This window comes from Pipistrellus kuhlii, unplaced genomic scaffold, assembly GCF_014108245.1.
Source record: "Pipistrellus kuhlii isolate mPipKuh1 unplaced genomic scaffold, mPipKuh1.p scaffold_m20_p_2, whole genome shotgun sequence".
NCBI lineage: Eukaryota > Metazoa > Chordata > Mammalia > Chiroptera > Vespertilionidae > Pipistrellus > Pipistrellus kuhlii.
In genome coordinates, this window is record NW_023425515.1 from 105255441 (window position 1) to 105270085 (window position 14645).

At 42.1% G+C, this 14645-nt stretch overlaps 1 pseudogene; it reads left to right on the plus strand.

Annotated features, from left to right (window-relative positions):
* Positions 1-3165: 3165 nt before the first annotated feature.
* LOC118724325 lies at positions 3166-9402 on the plus strand (annotated as a pseudogene).
* Positions 9403-14645: the final 5243 nt, after the last annotated feature.

A 14645-nucleotide genomic window follows, 5' to 3' on the forward strand; every position in this document is an offset into this window, starting at 1 on the left:
GTTTTCATGTCTTGGCTATTTTTAAAATGCTACAGTGAACATGGCAGTGCAATTATCTTTTCATGATAGTAATTTTATTTACTTCAGATATGTACCCATCAACAGTACACAAAGGTTCCTTTTCTTAACATCAAGCATTTATTTCTTGTTTTTTGTTTGTTTGTTTGTTTTGCAGCAAACATGCTAACATAGGTGAGCTGATATCTCATTATGGTCTTAATTTGCATTTTTCTAATGACTAGTGATATTGAACATATTTTCATGTTTGCCATCTGTATGTCTTCTTTGAAAACATGTCTCTTTTCTCCTCTAGAACTAAAAGAATATTCAGTAATTGTAGAATTTAGGTTCATAAAATTAAACCCATATAGACTCTGAGTTAAAAATAAAATATGCTTTCCCAAAATTTTTGAATATATGCCTGGCTGCATCCACTGTTATTGTTTCTTTGTTAGTCCATACTCTTAGAAGACAATGACATTTCTCTATTGCTTTCTGTTGTTCTTTAGAATTAGATCTGGTGTATGGTTCCTCTTTGTTGCTTCCTCCACCAACTCAGATGAGCTCAGCCAAGCAAAGACTGATATTTAGCAGATATTCTTTTAGCAGAATTAGAATCACAGTAGATGTCTATAAATGTAAGTATACGAAATAAAAAAGTTCTAATCTGTGATTCTATTAATTCCTTCAACAAATGGATACTGTTAATACTATTAAAATTAAAAACAGTTTTACTATTCAAAAAAAGTTGTGGAGTTGTACTGTGATATCCTTTAACAAAATACCAGATAGTGAGTAAGTATTCATAGTCCAGAAAGAGCTCACATTAGAGTAATGGTTAAATGTTGGTGCTCTGAAGTCACACTGACTGAGTACAGATGCCACTCCTTACACTTACTCAGCAGGAGATTAGCGGGACTTACCCTCTTTTAACTTCTGGTTTTGACTCATTAAAATGGAAGTATTGAACTTGACTCATGGGACCATAAGCATTAAATAAGTTAATATATTTAAGTACTTAAAGGGGTTTTTGCCCATAGTAAATACTTAATAAATACTATTATTTGTTATTATTTAATGAACATCTTATGAAAACATTTAAAATGGATCTTCAATCTATCTTCAATAAGTTTTATTGTCCTGAATTGATGACTATTTCCATTTTATATTTGGACATCATTAAGACATGTTACCAAACCAATATCTTTCCTATAGGTTAGGATGCTTTTAGCTGCATGTGACATAAGACTCAACTAAATATACTTAAACCATAAGGAAATTTATTCTTTATTCAACAATGATAGTTCCTTTGCCTTTTCATATAAGCTTTACAACGAGCTTACTGATTCTACAAATGTTTCTTCAGGGATTATCAATAAGACTATGTTAAATTTATAGATCAACTTGGGTAAAATTTATGGCAATTTTGGGTCTTTCACTTCAGGAAATTGGTATACTTCTCTATTTATTTAAGTACTAGAGGCCTGGTACATGAAATTCATGCATGGGGTGTGCGTCCCTCAGCCCAGCCTGCACCCTCTCCAATTTGGGTCCCCTTGAGAGATGTCCTACTGCTCATTTAGGTCTGAACCAAGTAGGATCAGGCCTAAACGGGCAGTAGAATCTTTCTCACAATCCAGGACTGCTGGTTTCCAGCTGCTCACTTGCCTGCCTTCCTGATTGCCCCTAACCACTTCTGCCTGCCAGCCTGATCACCCCCTAACCCAGGCGTCTTCAAACTACGGCCCGCGGGCCACATGTGGCCCGCAGAGGAGTCTGATCCGGCCCGCCAGGTTTTTTGGGCAGTGAGCGCAGCCGAGGTGTTACAGTAGGAATTAGTAGTTCATATAGTCCAGCCCTCCAGCTCTCTGAGGGACCGTGATCTGGCCCCCTCTTTAAAAAGTTTGAAGACGCCTGCACCACTCCCCTTCCATCCTGATTGATGCCTAACTGCTCCCCTGCCAGCCTATTTACCTCTAACTGCCCTCCCCTGCAGGCCTGGTCACCTATAACTGTCCTCCCCTGCAGGCGTGCCTTCCCCAACTGCTTTCCCCTGCAGGCCTGAGTCCCCCCCTCCCCCCAAACTGCCCTTCCCTGCAGGCCCAGTCACCCCCAACTTCCCTCCCCTGCCTTCCTGGTCCCTCCCAACTACCCTCTCCTGCTGGCTATCTTGTAGTGGCCATCTTGTGTCCACATGGGGGCAGCCATCTTTTACCACGTGAGGACAGCCATCTTATGTATTGGAGTGATGGCCAATTTGTATATTATTCTTTTATTATATAGGATTAGATAGGATAGAGGCCTGGTGCATGGGTGGGGGCCAGCTGGTTTTCCCTTGTAAGGTGTCCCAGATCAGGGTGGGAGTTCCCTTGGGACAAGGGGCAGCCTGGGTGAGGGGCCTGTGGTGGTTTGCAGGCTGGCCACTCCCCCATGTAATCCTAGTAGAGGCCCTGGTATTTAGGATTTATTTATCTTCTATAATTGAAACGTTGTAAGCCTTGAGCGGAGCCAAGCCTCCTGCTCACTCTGTGGCTTCAGCCATTTTTATTGGGATTTATTTATCTTCTATAATTGAAACTTGGTAGCCTTGAGTGGAGGCCAAGGCAGGCCAGGGCTGCAGAAACTTATCTTTCTCCATCACCAAGGGCAACTCAAGCCTCCTGCTCTTTCCAGCTCCATGGCTGCCACAATTTTTGTTGGAGTTTATTTATCTTCTATAATTGAAACTTTATAGCCTTAAGTAGAGGCTAAGGCAAACCAGGGCAAGCAGAAAGCTTGGTTTCCTCCATTGCAGGGGAAACCCAAGACTCCTGCTCTCTCTATGGCCACAGCCATCTTAGTTGGGTTAAATTGCATGCTCACTTCTGATTGGCTGGTGGACGTGGTTGGTGGGTGTAGCAGAGGTATGGTCAATTTGCATATTACTTTTTTATTAGATAGAATTATATGATTTTTCTCATCATTGTTTTGTTCATTTTAAATATACAGAGCTAGCACATTTTTTTATTAGATTTACAGCTAAGTATTTATTGTTTATTGGTGCTAGAGTAAAGGGTACTATTTTTAGTTTTTAATTTCCACTTTTCATTGCTATTTTATAAAAAGCAATTGATATTTTGTTTTCTGTGGGCTTATTCGCTTATTGATTTTCTCTGCAGAATCACCATGGCAGCTGGGACCATGTACACATATCCTGAAAACTGGAGGGCCTTCAAGGGGCTTGGGTCCATGAACTCTCCGCACCACCTCACTTCCACTTTAGCCAAACCAACCGTGCCCTTGAATTTCTCCACAAATTTCCTGTAGGCAAGGTTCTAGTATTTGAAGGTGACAATGGATTCCGTGTATTTGAGAACAATACCATTGCCTACTACGTGAGCAATGAGGACTTGCAAGGAAGAAGTCCAGAAGCAGAAGTCCAGGTGGTACAGTGGATGAGTTTTGTGATAGTGATATAGTGCCCCTAGCCAGTACCTGGATGCTCCCCTCTTTGGACATCATGCACTACAACAAGTAAGCCACAGAGACTGTGAAGGAGGACGTGAGGGGAATTCTGGGGCTGCTGGAAGCTCACTTGAAGACAAGGATCTTCTGGTGGGAGAATGTGTGACACTGGGTGACATCACAGTTGTCTGCACCCTGTTGTGGCTCTATAAACAGGTTATGGAGCCATCTTTCTGCCAGGCCTTCCCCAAAACCAACCACTGGTTCATCATCTGCATTAACGAGCCCCAGTTTCATGCTGTCTTGGAGGAGGTGAAAGTCTCTAAGAAGAAGGCCCAGTTTGATGTTAAACAGTTTACGGAGAGCTAGCCTAAAAAGGACACCCCTCAGAAGGAGAAAGGACCTTGGGAGAAGCAGAAACTCCAGGCTGAGTGGAAATAGGAGAAAGCTGCTCCCACTCCTGAGGGGAGGATGGATGAGTGTGAGCAGCTGCTGACTGTTGAGCCAAAGGCCAAGGACCCCTTTGCTCACATGCCCAAGAGTGCCTGTGTGTTGGATGAATGCAAGCGCAAGTACTCCAATTTGGGAGCACTTTGATAAATATAGCTGATGGTACTTTGAGTAATGCTTCCCTGAAAAGCTCATCCAGACTTTCATGAGTTGCAACCTAATCACTGGAATGTTCCAGTGGTTGGACAAGCTGAGCAAGAATGCCTTTGCCATGTCATCCTCTCTGAAACCAACAATAGCAGCTCCATTTCTGGACTCTGGGTCTTCCATGGTCAGGAGCTTGCCTTTCCACTGAATCCAGACTGGCAGGTATACTATAAGTCATACACATGGCAGAAACTATCCTGGCAGCATGGAGACCCAGACGCTGGTGCGGGAGTACTTTTGCTGGGAGGGGGCCTTCCAGCATGTGGGCAAAGCCTTCATTGAGGGCAAGATTTTTTTTTTAAGTTTATTTTATTGATTTTACAGAGGAAGAGAGAGGGATAGAGAGTTAGAAACATCGATGAGAGAGAATCATCAATCAGTTGCCTCTTGCACACCCCTTACTGGGGATATGCTTGCAACCAAGGTACATGCTCTTGCCCAGAATCGAACCTGGGACCTTTCAGTCTGCAGTCCGACGCCCTATCCACTGAGCCAAACCGGTTTCTGCCAGGGCAAGATCTTCAAGTGAACATCTTTTGCTATCCCTAGCTGCCTGTACCCACCCTTCAGGAAGATGGGGGTCATTAAAGGAAACTGAACATTGAAAAAAATAAATAAATTCGCTTATTAGTTCCAGCAATTTTTTGTATGTGAAATGTTTTATGTAGGTAATCATGTCATCTTCAAGCAGAGACAGTTGTATTTATTTTAAATCTGTCTTTCCTCCCCCCAGAACTTTAGTATGATGCTGAATAGGATTGCTGAGAGTGGACATCCTTGCCTGTCCCTGATCTTAAAGGGACATTTGTTTTTTTACCATTAAGTATGATGTTAGCAGCAGGTATTTAATAGATTCCCAAGTTGAGGAAGTTCTCTTGTATACCTAGTTTTCTGAGAGTTTTATCAGGAATATATATACATATATATATATATATATATATATATATATATATATATATATATAAATTCTGGAACTATCCAGAAGGTCCTTATTTTCTTTAGTCTATTGGCATCATGAATTATTTTGATTTCTAATACTGAACCAACATTTCATTTATGGGGTAAATATCAGTTGGTCATGATTTATTATACTTTTCAAATATCAGTGGATTTGACTTGTTAGGATTTTGTTCAGGATTTTTCCATTTATATTCATAATAAAATTGATCCATAGTTTTCTTTTCTTGTATTGTCTTTGGTTTGGGTACCAAAGCAATGCAGGCTTCACAGAGTGTGTTGAGAAGTGTTCTCTGTTTTCCAGAACACTCTATGTAAACCTAGTACTGCTTCTTTGTTAAATGTCTGAGATATATGCCTATGGAGCTTCCTGAGCCTGAGATTTTTGGGGGAAATTTTTTAAACGTATTTTTTGTGGTAAAATATACATAAAATACAATTTTAACAATTTAAATGTACAATTTAGTTAATAAGCTTACATATAAATATATAACAAAAACTAAGTACATTCACAATATTGTACAACCATCACTACTATTTCCATTACTTTTATCATCCCCAATAACTCCTGATTCCTTTGTTCTTTCAGTCTCTAGTAAACTTTATCCTACTATGAATTTGCCTATTTTCTGTACTCATATAAATGGAATCATACAATATTTTTTCTTTTGGTCTGGCTTATTTCACTTAGCATAATGTTTTTAAGGTTCACTCATGTGTCAGAATTTTCTTCCTTTTTAAGACTGAATAATATTCATATCTAACCTAATAAGAAAAGTAATATGCAAATTAACCATCACTCCACAATAAAATGGCAGCACCTATAGTCACAAGATGGCAGTGCCCAGTCCTCTTAACCCCCACCAGAGTTCCCAAGTCCACCCAGCAGCGGCAGTTCAGGGTGTCCAGCTGGGAAGGGCCAGTGCCCTGTGCAATCTTCAGCCTGGGCTGGGGTCTCAGGCCAGCAGGGCCACGTAGCCCCGTCATGCAATCTTCAGAACAGCAGTGGCAGCCTGGGCTGGGGCCGCGCACCCCCACTTCGAGATCCCCGGCCAGGCTGAGATGGCTGCCTGGACTGGGGTCTCAGCCTGGCCAAGGCACGATACCCTTCCAGTAGTGACAGCCTGGGATCTCAACCATTGAGTCACAACAGTCATATATAGAGGAATCTTAAATGTTTCTTTTTAAAAAAAGATATATTTTATTGATTTTTTTACAGAGAGAAAGGGAAAGGTATAGAGAGCTAGAAATATCTATGAGAGAGAAACATCAATCAGCTGCCTCCTGCTCACTCCCCACTGGGTATGTGCCCCCAACCAAGGTATATGCCCTTGACCAGAATCGAACCTTGAGTCTGCAGGCCAGTGCTCCAGCCACTAAGCTAAACCAGTTAGGATTGTCCAATATGCTAAAGAAAAAACCCTATCTAATAAAGAGCAAATATGCAAGGGAGGGCATTTGGGGGTGACCGGAGTGTCAGGGGAGGGCAGTTGGGGATGATCAAGCTGGCAGGGGAGCAGTTAGGGGGTGATCAGGTTGGTAGGCAGAAGTGGTTAGAGGCAATCAGGAATGCAGACAGGCGAGTTGGGAGCCAGCAGTACTATATTGTGAAAGGGATGTCTGGTCTGACTGCCTGTTTAGGTCCATGAGATCAGGCCTAAACAGGTAGTCGGACATCCCCCAAGGGGTCCCAGATTGGAGAGGGTGCAAGCTGGCCTAAGGGACACACACCCCTTGTGCATGAATTTTGTGCACCAGGCCTCTAGTGTGTGTGTGTGTGTGTGTGGGTGGGTGTGGGTGTGTGTGTGTGTGTGTATAATATATATACATATACATATACATATACATATACATATACATATACATATACATATATTGTGTGTGTGTGTGTGTGTGTGTGTGTGTATATATATATATATATATATATATTTATATATATATATATATGAAGCTGATGCACTAAGATTCATGCTAGAATGGACTTTCCTTTCCCTGGATGTCAGCACCACCTTTCCACTCCAGCCCAGCACATTTCCATTCCAGCCCAGCCCCTTTCCACTCAGGCCCCAAAGCCACCTCTTTCTGCTCCAGCCCTGCCTTCCCATGCTGTCCAGAGGCCCTGAGAGACTGAGGGAAGGGCAGAATGCCAGTGTCCTGCCCCATCACTCAGTCCCTGTGTATACAAATAATTGCCATCTTTGTTGGGTTAATTTGCATATAACTCTTTTTTGGCTGGTGGCATAGCAGAGGTACAGTCAATTTACATGTCTGTCTGTTATTAGGTAAGCTATATTAGAGGCCCAGTGCATGAATTCGTGCATGGATGGGGTCCAGCCAGCCTGGCCACAAGGAGGGTACATGGGCAGTTGGCCGGCTTGCCTGCTGGTTGAACTCCTGGTCAAGGGAACAATTTGCATATTAGCCTTTTATTATATAGGATTATATAGGATATATACTGAGTGGCCAGATTATTATGTGTTCAGAGATCATAATAATCTGGCTACTCAGTGTGTGTGTGTGTGTGTGTGTGTGTGTGTGTGTGTGTATAGACAAAATATACCATATATATGCCAAATATATACACCATATTTATATACTATATATATATATATATATATATATATATATATATATATATATACAATATACACACACACACCATGTTTTGTCTATTCATTTATCTATTGATAACATATGGTTGTTTCTACCTTTTAACTATTGTAATGCTGCAATGAACCTTGGTGTTCAGGTACCTTGAGTTCTTGTTTTCACTTCATATATATATATGGTCAGGTATGCAACATTTGTTCCTAGAAATAAGATGACCTTTATTCTAGGTAGTTAATTCAGGGAATTGAGTCAATCTGGTCAAGGGCTGAGTTGTATTTGGGTTAGGGTTACCTTCAGTGGACCACTGGCTTCAAATTTATCTGATATTACATTGCACTTAGGGTGGGATTTTAGGTCCTGGAAAGTATTCCTTAATGTGTCTGTTGTATTCTTTCTTAGCTTTGGGTCTTCCATGTGCTCTTACACCACAGACAGATTTTCTCTCCACTCCCAGTGAGAGATTGTTGTTGCTTTGTTACTTAGTGCTTGGTATCTTTGGGGTGGGAAACAGAAGAATTCCTTATTGTCATAGTCTAATTTCAGTATCAGGTAAGCAAGCCCTGCGTTCCTGGGATTTCAGGGTTGAGCTTTCTTTCCCCTTCTTCTCATGGAGTAAAATTCTTCTGTATAGTATATTTTTTCAGGTCTTGTGTAGGTATAATTGTCAGATAAAACCCAATTAAACCCTAGCCATGTGACTCAGTTGGTTGGACCATGTCCCATACACTGGAGGGTCACAGGTTCAATTCCCAGTCAGGGCACATAGCTAGGGTTTGGGTTCCATCCTTGGTCTGAGCACCTATAGGAAGCAACCAATCAATGTTTCTCACAATGATGTTCTCTCTCTCCCTTCCTCTCTCTGAAAATCAATATAAGCACATCCTCTGTTGATGATTTAAAAAGTAAAACTCAATTAAATATGAATTTTACATAAGTAACAAATATTTTACACATTAGTTTGTCCCAAATTTTGCACAAATAAAATTATTTTTTGTTTGTTTGAAATACAAATTAAACTGTATTTTTGTTAAATCTGGTAACCCTATGCATTGGACTTTCTTGTCTCCTACCAGTGGTATGAGATTTCTAAGTTAATGGTAGAGTATCCTGGGCCAGGCATGTCTTCAATCCCTCTCCCCAAAATAGAGGGTTTTTAGTGTTAATGCTCCCTTACCACAATACATGTTCGCCTGTGCCCTAGGACTGATGGCATTTCTTGCCCTTCTCCAGGTGACTTAGAGAATTAGTTCCTTAGGGGAAAAGAGTCTGGTGGGACTCCTAACTTTCCTGATGTGTCAGCACTCCTCTTCTCCATGCCTGCAACACCATAGGGGGCTTTCTCCAGTCTCCTGCCCTCCCTACCCTTCAACTGCACATAAGAGAATCTGGTGAAAGTCTCTGTGGAAGAATCTATAGGGTCTCCTCATGTCAGTCAGATGCTTCTCACACTAGCTCATACTTGACTCCTAGCAATGTGTTAAAATGTTTTAGCTCTTACTTGCTTGTGTGGTACCCAGCTTCTTTTCCTGCCATGTTCTACCATTGGTGGGCAAGTGTTTATATCTTGTTACTCCTTGATAGGATCTGCCTTTCCTTGAATTTGGAGCTATTTGGTTAAACTATGAACTTAGGTCTCTCCTGCCAAAATGCCTTTGTGTCTATAACACTCTCTTTGACACTGTCCCTCATCCAGGCTTCATTGTCTGGCTGATGGCTGCACCCTCAGGAATGTAGACTGTGCTGGTGGCTTCCAGCTAGGCAGCCCTGAGTGTGAAAGCTAGCTTAGCCATTTACTTACCTATTTGAGACTAATTTTATTACCTGTGAAAAGGGGAGAATAATATCAATATTCATCCTTCTAGTTCTAGGAGGAACTAGAAATCTATAATAATAATATATAATAAAAAACGTGATATGCTAATTAGATCAGATGCCCTTCCAGACCAAGCCACTGTGGGCTGGGGCCAAGGCAGATGCAGAAGCCCTTGGCTGCTGTGGCGGGTGGGGACCCAGGCAAAGGCAGGGGCAGAGGCCCCCGGCTGCTGAGGGCAGGGCAAAGGCAGAGGCAGAGGTGGCAGATGTCAAGCCCCTTGCACAAAATTCATGCATCGGGCCTCTAGTAATAAATAAAAAGGCCTAGGCCCTGGCTAGCATTGCTCAGTGGTCAGCATATTGGCCTGTGAACCAAAAAATCATGGGTTTGATTCTGGTCAAAGGAACATACATGGGTTGCAGGTTCAATCCCAGGACATGGTCCAGGGTGTGCAGGAGACAAGCAATCTATGTGTCTTTCTCACGTGGATATCTCTCTCTCTCTCTCTCTCTCTCTCTCTCTCTCTCTCTCTCTCTCTCTCTCTCTTCCTCCCTCCCTCCTTCCTCTCCCCTCCTTTCTGCTATTTCTGGGGGGAAAAATCCTTCGGTGATGATTAAATAAATAAATAAATAAATAAATAGGTCTGGAGGTGAAAACAATATATTATGGGCTAAGTAGGATTCTGAGTGCTTTATTCATATTAAATAATTTATTATTCCTGACTCAAGAGTCCCCTCCTCCATGTACCCCTCTTCATTTTTCTAGACTAGATGAAATGTCTTTGCTGATTATTTCTTATTTGTCCCCTCTCCCAGCCTGACCTGTTCTTACCCTTGTCTGCCCTACAAGTGCCCTGGGAGACTACACTCATGGAACACAACACTTAGGCTCTTTTGCTAGCTTCCAGATGGGCTCGGCTTTTGTGTGAGACCAGAGAGCAGTAGGAGGGCCAGAGTATCAGGAGGGTCAGAGCACCCTTTCCCATTGCCTCCCTGACCAAGTCTTATTTCTAGCAGTATCAGTTTCTTTCTCTGTATTATTTTGCTAGGGTTACTGCTATAACAAAATACCATTGACTGATATTTCTTTAAACAAAAATTGTCCCAGAAGCCGGTTTGGCTCAGTGGTGGAGCGTCGGTTTGCAGACTGAAAGGTCTCGGGTTCGATTCCGGTTAAGGGCATGTACTTTGTTTGCGGGCACATCCCCGGTAGGGGGTGTGCAGGAGGCAGCTGGTTGATGTTTCTCTCTCATCGAGGTTTCTAGCTCTCTATCTCTCTCCCTTCCTCTCTGTAAAAAATCAATTAAAAAAAAATTGTCCCATAGTTCTGAAGGCTGGACGTCCCAGACGAAGGTGTCAGCAGGTTGGTTCTTTCTGAGGACTCTCTCTTTGACTTGCAGATGGGTATATCTCCCTACGCGTTCATAAGGTTTTCCCTCTGAGTCTGTGTCCTCACCTATTCTTTTCATAAGGACCAGGCAGATTTGGTTTGGGCCCACCCAATGACCTCCTTTTATCTTAATTATCTCTTTAAAGATCCTGTCTCTAAATGCTGTCACATTCTGAAGTACTGGTGGTTAAGACTGCAACATATGAATTCAAAGGACACAATTCAGCCCATAACACTCCCTAACTAGAGCTCCAGTCAGGTGGCCCGATGCTACAGCCTCACCTTCTACTGGGGTCCAGTCAATCTAGTCTTCCTCTAGCCATGCAGGTCTAGGGATGGCAAGGTTCCCACTGCGGTAGTTTCTTGCTGCCTCAGCAACTACTTTCATGAGGTCATTCCCCATTGCAATTACCCGAACTATCTTGTTGGATGCAGTTACCTCAGGCACTGAAATAGTGTCTTCTCTGAGTTCCTTTAGCCACTTCCTTCTCCTGTCCCCAACATTTAGCATATAGTATGGCAAGTATCTTACTCTTTTCCCATGTTCCCTATGGAACTACAAGTTCCTTGGAAATAAAAACCATGCCTTTTTTTTTTTTTTTTTTTTTTTTTTTTTTTTTTTTTTTTTTTGTATTTTTAAGGCCTAGCCTGGTATCTGATGTTCAATATTTGTGATTTGTCATTGATGAATTTAGTCATTGACGAATGCTCCCCTGGATCCATGTTTTCCCATCCCCTCTGTCCACTTACTTCTTTACATGTCTGGTACATGACTCTTAGACTATGGAAATAGCTATTAGATCTCACTGTTATACAGTTTGTCCATCTTTGGTACACATGACAGATTAATCTTCATAATCAATGATCCTCAGAGAGATGATGAATTCAAGGCCTTAACCTCCCTTCAATTTCTCATGCCTAGCACCATCACTCACTTTCCAAACTGGAACATACCTTTGCTGCCAGCCTTTCTGTTGGTGGTGAAAACATCACCAGTTCTGATCAGTCTAAGTCAGTGGTAGAACATTAGCCTGGGCACAGTTTCAATTCCCAGTCAAGGGCATGTACCTTGGTTTCAGGTCCATTCCCCTGGTCAGGAGGCAACCAATTGATATGTCTCTCTCACTTGATGTTTCTCTCTCTCTCTCTCTCTCTCTCTCTCTCTCTCTCTCTCTCTCTCTCTCTCTCTCCCTCTCTCTCTCTCTCTCTCTCTCTTCACATCTTTCCTTTCCACTCTCTCTTAAAAAATCAATGAAAAAAATATCCTTGGGTGATGATTAGCAAAAAACAAATAAACAAAAAACTGGCATCAGGTGTTGGATCCATAGAGTCAGATCAGATCTGGTTCAAAAACCTCGGTATTTCTGGCTAAGAAAGAATTCAGAGCCAAGACTCACACTATAAGATAACATTTATTTAGAAAGTTGCAGAGGTAGAAAAAGTGAGCTGTAGAATAGGTTTAGGAAACAAGTTAGAGGTGAAAGAAGAAAGAGTTTAGGAGAGAGAGGCAAGGAAAACACACATGGGGGAAGGGTGGTGGAGAAAGACACAGGTGTGCTCCATAGAGAGAGCAGTGCTGGGTCCTCCATCCTAAGGACTTTTAAGGGTGGGGGTTTTAAGGGAAGACCCAGGGAAGGATCTCAACCACTTTCCGGGTATGTCCTTTCAGGATCGTTGTCAGTGCCAAAGTAGGGGGTTAATATTCAATGTAGCTGGTCCTGAGGTCAGCCATGGTGTCGCCAGTCTGGTTTTGCAGCTCCAATACAACTGAGGTCTACATGTTATCTCTAGGGATTAATGCTTATGGGAGTGATCCTACAAGGGTTCGTATAGGCATAATATGAGGCTATTCTCCCGCCTCTTGTTCCTCCATCTAAAGGGTCTATCCACATGCCAGGGGAGGAAAGGTCAAGGTGGAGGAGGGGGGTCCAAATCACAGGACCAGTGATATGAAAGGTCAGAGGAAAGGTCATCTGGGGGTGAGGTCCTTGTTTTTTCAGTTTTGCCCATTGCTTGGCACCTGGAGCTCCCACTCTGGTGACATTCCATAACTGGTCTATTGCCCTGCTCTGCTCATGCCTGTCTGACTGCCTACCATATTTGTGCCACTGCTCACAGATATTGATATAATGACTTCTCTCTGAGTTCCCTTAGCCACTTCCTCTCCTGTTCCCAACATTTGTCATACAGGCAACTATCTACCTCCCTACACCTAAAACAGTTGTTGCCCTCCTTGCCTTTGGTTGAATTCTCATCCAGCTTTCTCAAGATGCAAAATATATACTATATCATGGTACTGACCCACCCAAATAAAATCAGATCAGAGTAGGAGCAGGGTTAAAGTCCTGGAAGTTTTGAGCTGTGCTGAGGGTTGACCTTCTAGTTTCTGGATAGTGAGAAAGTGAGGATAATCTAGAGGGGCATAGGCAATAAGGGGGGAACCTGGAACAGCAAATATTTTGATACTGTTTATCTTGGTGGCCCTAAGAAAATCATTTAAGGTTTTGGTGCCTCAGTTACCAATTGGCTTGGATTAGAATTGTTAACGAAAAAAAAAAAACACACACACACATTGAAACCTGTAAAGAATTTTTGTGAGTTTATTTGAGCCAAGCTTTCCACACATGCCTGGAAGCAGAACCTCAACGGATTGAGATAATGCTCCGAAGAATGGCGGGTTACATTTCTCTATTTATACACTGAAATCAAAGGAGGGACATAGGTGGGTTACATGAAATTCATTGGTGATGGAGTAAGGAGGCGGGAGAAAGCAAAGCAGTAGGAAACTCCTGGGATTGGATAAAAAGTAAAATGATGGACGTGTACTCAGGTGAGTGCAGGAACAATTAACATGATAAGGAATGAATTTGAGGCATCTGTCCTGGTGCTCACCACATTTGGTTGTGCCCCCGGGGCTCCGGAAAAAGGGAAGCCACAAGTTACCCAGATATCTCACAGATATGTTATCTTAGAGGCAAAAAGGCAAATAGGCTCAGTAAAAAGATCAAAGTTGATCTTTGCCTGGGAAAATATCTGGGACATGACTACCTACTATAACCTGTTAGATATTTAATTTTCAAACCATCTTTTGTGGTTATCTTAGGTCTCTGGGTTTGCAAGACTGCCACGCAGGCCTTCCCTGAGCTTGTCAGGTTAGCACATGGCTCTTTTCTTTCACAGAATATTATAGTGTTTAAATGTACTTCAAGTTCTGCAATTTGATTTTGTTCAAAATATGCCAAATCTGATTTGTTGATTTAGCTCCTTACCACCATCCATCTCAGTGAATGGCAAAACTGATTAGTCAACAAAACCAAATATCAACAGTACAACGATTGAAATTTCTTTTGAGAGCCAACTTTTTTAAACTTAAATTTCTAACGCCATTTCTTCAAAATAGATTTGCCCAGGACATGGTATTTTGTGGAAGAGCCACACTTAAGGGGCCAAAAAGTCTCATGTGGCTCTTGAGCCACAGTTTGCGGACCACAGAGCTAGGACAAGTAAATTTTAAAAACAAACCTTAGCCGGAACTGGTTTGGCTCAGTGGATAGAGTGTTGGCCTGTGGACTAAAAGGTCCCAGGTTCGATTCAGGTCAAGGGCATGTACCTTGGTTTCGGGCACATCCCCAGTAGAGGGTGTGCAAGAGGCAGCTGATTGATGATGCTCATCGATGTTTCTACTTTCTATCCCTCTCTCTTCCTGTGAAAAATCAATAAAATATATTAAAAAATAAATAGATAAACCTTATTTCAGATTAATTTAAATTGGCTA